The following is a 6,189-nucleotide window of genomic DNA, read 5'->3' on the forward strand; positions in this document are numbered from 1 at the left end:
TGAGTCCTTAGAGGCTAGAAAGAACACTCCTGGGAGATTCTAACAGCCTTAGCCACAGCTCAAACGAAGGCTTGATGATGGGGAATCGAGACCAAGGAGGACAGGCTGGCGGTAACTGTGCAGCAGCATCGAAGACAGCTATGCTCTCTAACCATTCCTCCTTTCCAACCGAGCTATTAGGGGCTTAAAAGGGACCATTGGGCGATCCAAATGGACTGGGTTTCATAGCAAACCAAGCAGACAAAAAGGCAGAACCAGAACTGAGAAGGAAAGGCTGGCGGTAATCTGTGTTTACCTTCCAATGGCTTCAAATGACTTCTACAGCCTTTCAACTCCTTCCCTTAAGCATTGGATTGAAGATTAGAACTCCAATATGTTTTCTATGTGTAATACTTTACATAGTATGGCCTCTATTGGAACCCTCTACCTTTCTAGGGTTCCAAAGAAAGGTAAAGAGAGCAGCTGAGATTGATAGACTCTCAAACCAACTCTGGTACCAAATTAGAAACTAAATGAAGGTTGATTCTAATGGAGGAACAAGGTCTAACAGAAAGAGGAAGAAGAAGGAAGAAGAAGAGAAGAATTGAGAGAAATCGTGAGAAGAGGAAAAACAATTCCTTTCCCCTATATTGTTTCATTAAACACTCATGGAAATTACATATGCCTCACTAGGGAGGTAAAAGGTAAAAAAAGCAATAAGGATAAAATTACAACTGAACATAACATTCCAGTAAATAAGAGACTAAAGTACCCCTATCTCTAACACTTTTTGCTTCCCACTCTCCCTCCCTTCCCTGGAAACTATCATTTCTTGTTAGATACAGGCTGTATCTTGATGTGGTACAGTGTCCTTTTTTTTTCGTTTTAAATTCCCAGTGCTCTTAAAAATTTTATTTGATTGAAAATACACCAACTGATTATTTATTGGACATATAGGAGAAAGAACAGTCTGCATTGCATGCTCACAGCAGCTCCATCAGAGGTAGTAGAAGGCAGGAAAAGATCCCTGAAGACAATGTTCCCAATGCTAGAAACTATCAACCCTTTATCAAAGAAGAAGTTCTAGTTGGTATATACAGTGTATGTAATAAAGCTTATACAGCGATGTCTATCAGATATTTTTTAGTCATTCCTTCTAAGTGGATCTGCTTTTATTGCTCCCAGGATGTTTTCTCATGCACTGCTGAGCAGTTCTTTAATGTCTTTATGGCTGATGATTCAGATTTTGTCAACGAATATCGGACAGCACGCAAAGATACTAATCTTGATGTAAGCTCCTTAAGCTTGTGATGCTTCTGCCCAAGGAATATTTGAAATTTTAATCATTTTCCCATCTTCTTTCATTACATGCCATATTGAATATGTATTACTGCTGATACTTTCAGAGGGCTGGTTGTTTTTCTTCATTTGGCTGCTTGCTTAATCTTAGAGACATGATCAGATAGTCTTTCAGTACCAGTGAAGCATCTCTGACATATTAAGCATCATCAAGGACCAGTTTGAACTTATACTTTTACTTGTATAACAAAATTAAAGTTTTAAATATTCTATATATGTCGCCTTAAATCATCAATTTTTCTGTTATGTTTTTGCAGCTCTCTCTTTCCGTCATGTAACCCCTGCTTTCTCCGGCCTCCATGACCAGCCCTTCCGGCCAGGTCTCCTCAACCTCTTCTCCTGCTGCCTCCCCATCCCACTCTCCGCAACCACCCCATGCCCCTTCTACCCTCCCCTATTTTCCCTGCTTGGAAGTCCCTCTTCGGTCCAGCACCCTCTTCTTCTTCTGAAGGTCTCCCTCTGCACTTTGTCTCCCCTTCCTTTGGCGATGGCTCTAAGATTGCGCTCTGCCCTTAAGGTCTCCTTGATGACGAAGCCTCCTTGTGGGAAAATGCTCTCGTTGGATACTTCATTGATAACTGCCCACCATTCCACATTGTTAAGCTCTCTCTTTCCAAACAATGGAGACCTCTAGGGTCTTCCGAGACTTACCTGTTGGGGAATGGTATGTTCATCTTCAAGTTCTCTGACTCCAATGATAATAATCGTGCCCTGGAAGGAGGGCCGTGGCTGTTGAGTCGAAAACCAATTTTTTTGAGGCAATGGACTCGCCATATCCAGCTCCAGCATATTGACCTCTCTTCTATCCCACTCTGGATCTCTTTCCCTGGGCTACCCTTCCATTATTGATGCTCCGAAGGCCTAAGTTTGATCAGTTCTGTCCTTGGTACTCCCCTGCATTCAGATGCCAGAACCTGTAGGAAGGATAGGCTCTCTTTCACTTGTATTTGCGTTGAAGTTTCTGCAAATGAAGCTCTCCCTTCAACCATCACCGTTGTTGAAGAAGATGGTCACTCTTTTGTGCAAAGTGTTGCTTTCGATTGGTCACCGCCCCACTGTCTGATCTGCAAAAGCTTCGGCCATGCCTCCTCTCTCTGCCAACCAAAGACCACTGCTGCTGGGGTTGAACTCACCACTGAAGGTACCTCTGTAGTGGAAGTCTCTCTTGCTCAGAATCGGCTGCTTTCCAGAGGGAGAACTCATTCCCTTGTGATCACTGAATAAATAACTTCCAAGACTATCATCTCTGTTTGGGGCGATGATTTGTCGACCCAACCAGGCACTACCAAAGACCAAAGAATCATTCCGGCGCACAGATTGCCCTCCCCTGGAAGAACCAGAACCAGAACCCACCGGAAACACCATCGACCGAGAGAATCTCCGACTTCAACTTCTCCAATCGGTTTGTCCGCTGGGCAAAACCTAAACTCTGTTTTGCTCCTTGGTCAAAACCGTTTTGCCGCTTTAGCATCAATCTCTGTTGGTAATGCTGACCCCTCCACCTGTCTCGTTTCTCCATCTAATCGAAGTACCCTGTCCAATCGCGAACTGTGTGAGAACCCTGCAGTCGATCTTGAAAATGAGACCTTTGTGATCAGATCGCCTTTTCTGGTGAATGATCTTCCCCTGCTCCAACAGTTTAATACCCTTCTGCAGTCTGGGGACTCTCCCCCTCTCCTTAACCTCTCTCTTCCCAGCAACCATCCTCTGTCACTTACTCCCAGGCCTGACCCTTTGAGCCTGGGGATTACCCCCTTCCTCAAAAGGCAAGTCAAAGCCTTTTTAGTCCCTCGATCCCTTGAGGTAAACTCTCCTTTGGCCATCCTTCTCTTTCTCTGGCCCAGCCCACCACCCGCTTCCCTTTGGCTGATCGAGCTGGTCTTAATGGGCCAGCTCCTTCTAGCCATTCAACCCATTGCCTAACCCATCTGTCCCAGCTTACCCACATTTGGGCCTAAACTCCAACATTGGGTTCCCCCACTTTGTGCCCCAGTCTATTCCCCCCCCCCCTCCATCCCTTCAAGTTTTTCACCACCGTAACCCTAGCTCCCCTTCTTTTCCTAAGAATCGTCCCTACATTGCCAATTCCTTGCCCTTCTCGGAGAGGATTATGCCTCTAAGCTAGGATATCAGGGGTCATGCCCTTTGTCGTGAGCCAATGGATCCTGGATAGTTTGCTTCGCTTTGGATGGCTTTGGTTGCTTTTAGCATAGGTGTCTCCCTGTTCTTTAGTGCGCTGTTTTTGTTGGGGATCTTCCCCTTTTTTTGTATGTCCTTGCCTTGATTAGGCAAGGTTTTGTTCTCGCCTCGTGCTTGTATTTCCCTCCCCCCCCCCCCCTTTTCTTTCCTTTGGTTAATGAATTTTTTATTCATCCAAAAAAAAAAGTCATCTGGTCAACCATTCCTGGGTTTACACTGGCTATGGTTATCTTTATACTTTTATTTTTAGTTACTTCTATTTTACAGCTATTTTGAAGAGTAGAGTTTCCTCTATCATATAAAATGGGTTTCCAAATATAGACTGCTGTAATATAGTTAGTTTTAAGTTTTGAGTTTACCACTCTCAAAATTTATCAGCACATGTCCCCTTTTTTTCTATTGCTTGGTTTTTTTACATGCAAAAGGTTGATGCACTTATCAGCCCCTGTTAATCCAGATGATGGTACTTCAGAGAAAGTGTTCAGTGAACATCAAGTAAACTTACTGATGGAAGTTTAACACAACATATTTGTTTATGCAAAAGAGTGGAACCACTTTTGATGTATCTCACTGATATGAATGACCTAATGAGATTATAGGAAACATCCCTTCCCATTCTTCTGGCAGATATGTGGGAGATAGAGCAGCAACTAGATTCATAAGAATCTCCTCATTAGTGCTGCCCTGTTATGGTTTAGAAGGACAAAGGAAGAAGAAGAGAAGGTGGGAGAAGAAATATGAGACGTTTGTGGTAGAAGGAAGGAGAAGCTGAAAACGTAGATCAGATTTGTTGTAATATGGGTCCAAGGGTAAATCTGTCCATGCGGGTATTCTTGTATGTGGGTTTTAGTCCCACATTGCATAGTTATAGTTTTGTCACATGATTTCAATATTATAAGTAAAGGCTGGGCTATGATCACATTGATCAAGCCAGTATTCACGGAATTCCACATGGTATCAGAGCTAAAAATATTCCGGCAATATGGGAAGTAAAAATTTTTTCGATTTTTTCTCTCTTCTTCTTTTTCTTTTTCGTTATTTTGCCCTAAAACCACCCACTGCCAGCCCCTCCACCACTTCCACCAGCCACAAACCACCCCTCCACCACTTCCGCCAGCCACAAACCACCCCTCCACCACTTCCGCCAGCCACTACCAACCCTCCACCACTTCCGCCAGCCACTACCAACCCTCTACCACCTCCGCCAACTACCGCCGACCACCGCAGGCCCTCTCCCTTCCTCCTGCCACCTCCGCAAGTCCCTCCCTCCTTTTTCCACCACCTCTACACACCTCGGGGGGGGCTTCCACCTTGTTCGAATTTTTATAATCCCTTGGTGGTGAGTTAACTCCCACCAAGGGTTCGTTTTTTCCCCTATACATGTTCTGATTTTTTTTTTGGGATTTGTCTCTGCCAATTTTTCTCCAGCCACCAAGCTTGATGAGTCCAAGATCACGACTGCTTCAACTGGTTCTAAAGATTCCAACCAGCTAGACTTTGTTCCCGTTCTAGTGAATCCCATAAAGTTGATTGGCAGCAATTATCTTTTGTGGTCTCGTTCCTGTTCATTTGCTATTGGTTCCTGTGGGCTCTCTAGTTATATTGCGGGCACTAAGGCCAGGCCTACAGAGGTTGGATCGGCTCAGGATCGATGGATGCTATGAACTTTGTCAGAAGCTCCATACTACCAAGCAGTTGGAGTTGTCTCTGTCCCTATATTATAATACCATGTGCACACTGTGGCAGGAATTGGATTTTTTGGGCACTTTTACGGCTACAACGGATGTTGACGCTACAATCTTTAGGAAGTGGGAGGATGGTTTACGGCTGTTTGATTTTTTAGCCTGCCTAAACATTGAATTTGATAATATCAGGTCCAATATTTTGAATCGGGATCCTCTTCCCTCTTTGGAGCAGGCCTGCGCTATACTTTCGGCGGAGGATACAAGGCGCACTGCCATGGTTCATCCTGTTACTTAGGAACGATCAGCCCTTGTTTCTGGTTCTCAATCTTCCCGTGGAAATTACTCTCGTCCTCCTACTGATCGGCCAACTAGTGATTGCCCGCCTATTAAATGCGATCATTGTGGGAAGGACTGGCACACCAAGGACCAATGTTGGAAGCTTCATGGTCGTCTTGCGGATACTCGTGGGTGTGGAAAGGGGGGTTCCAATCAGCCCAGTACCTCTTGTGCTAATCAGGCTGCTACTGAAGATCCATCTGAACAGTCTCTTTCCTCTGTGATGGTTGAGTTGCAAAATCTGCGGGATCTGATGAATCGTTTGGACACATCTTTCTGTATCTGTATCTCCTTCCATGGCAGCTTCGGCTTTGTCTCTACCTACTCCTTCCAATGCACCTTCTTCCACAGGTATTTCTTTTGGTGGGAATTACACCTCGGTCATGCCTGACTCTTGGGTTATTGACTCAGGGGTAACCGACCATATGACGGGTTCTTCCTCTATTTTTACCACATATAATCCTCTTTCAAGCCAGTCAATGCTTCGGTTTGCTGATGGCTCTCTTTCTTCTATATTTAGGAAGGGATCCGTTCAGTATACCTCCTCTCTCACTCTTTCCTCTGTTTTACATGTACTAACTTGTTGTCTATTAGTAGTCTAACGAAGGATTTAAACTGCAAAGTAATCTTT

General features: G+C 44.5%; 1 long non-coding RNA gene across 1 annotated transcript; it reads left to right on the plus strand.

Annotated features, from left to right (window-relative positions):
- The first annotated feature begins 939 nt into the window (after positions 1–939).
- Positions 940–1,232, plus strand: LOC122648151. Its single transcript, XR_006331027.1, has 2 exons — positions 940–1,080; positions 1,165–1,232. It is a non-coding gene; the product is annotated as an uncharacterized LOC122648151 (long non-coding RNA).
- Positions 1,233–6,189: the final 4,957 nt, after the last annotated feature.

Source organism: Telopea speciosissima, unplaced genomic scaffold, assembly GCF_018873765.1.
Source record: "Telopea speciosissima isolate NSW1024214 ecotype Mountain lineage unplaced genomic scaffold, Tspe_v1 Tspe_v1.0516, whole genome shotgun sequence".
In the NCBI taxonomy this organism is placed as follows: domain Eukaryota; kingdom Viridiplantae; phylum Streptophyta; class Magnoliopsida; order Proteales; family Proteaceae; genus Telopea; species Telopea speciosissima.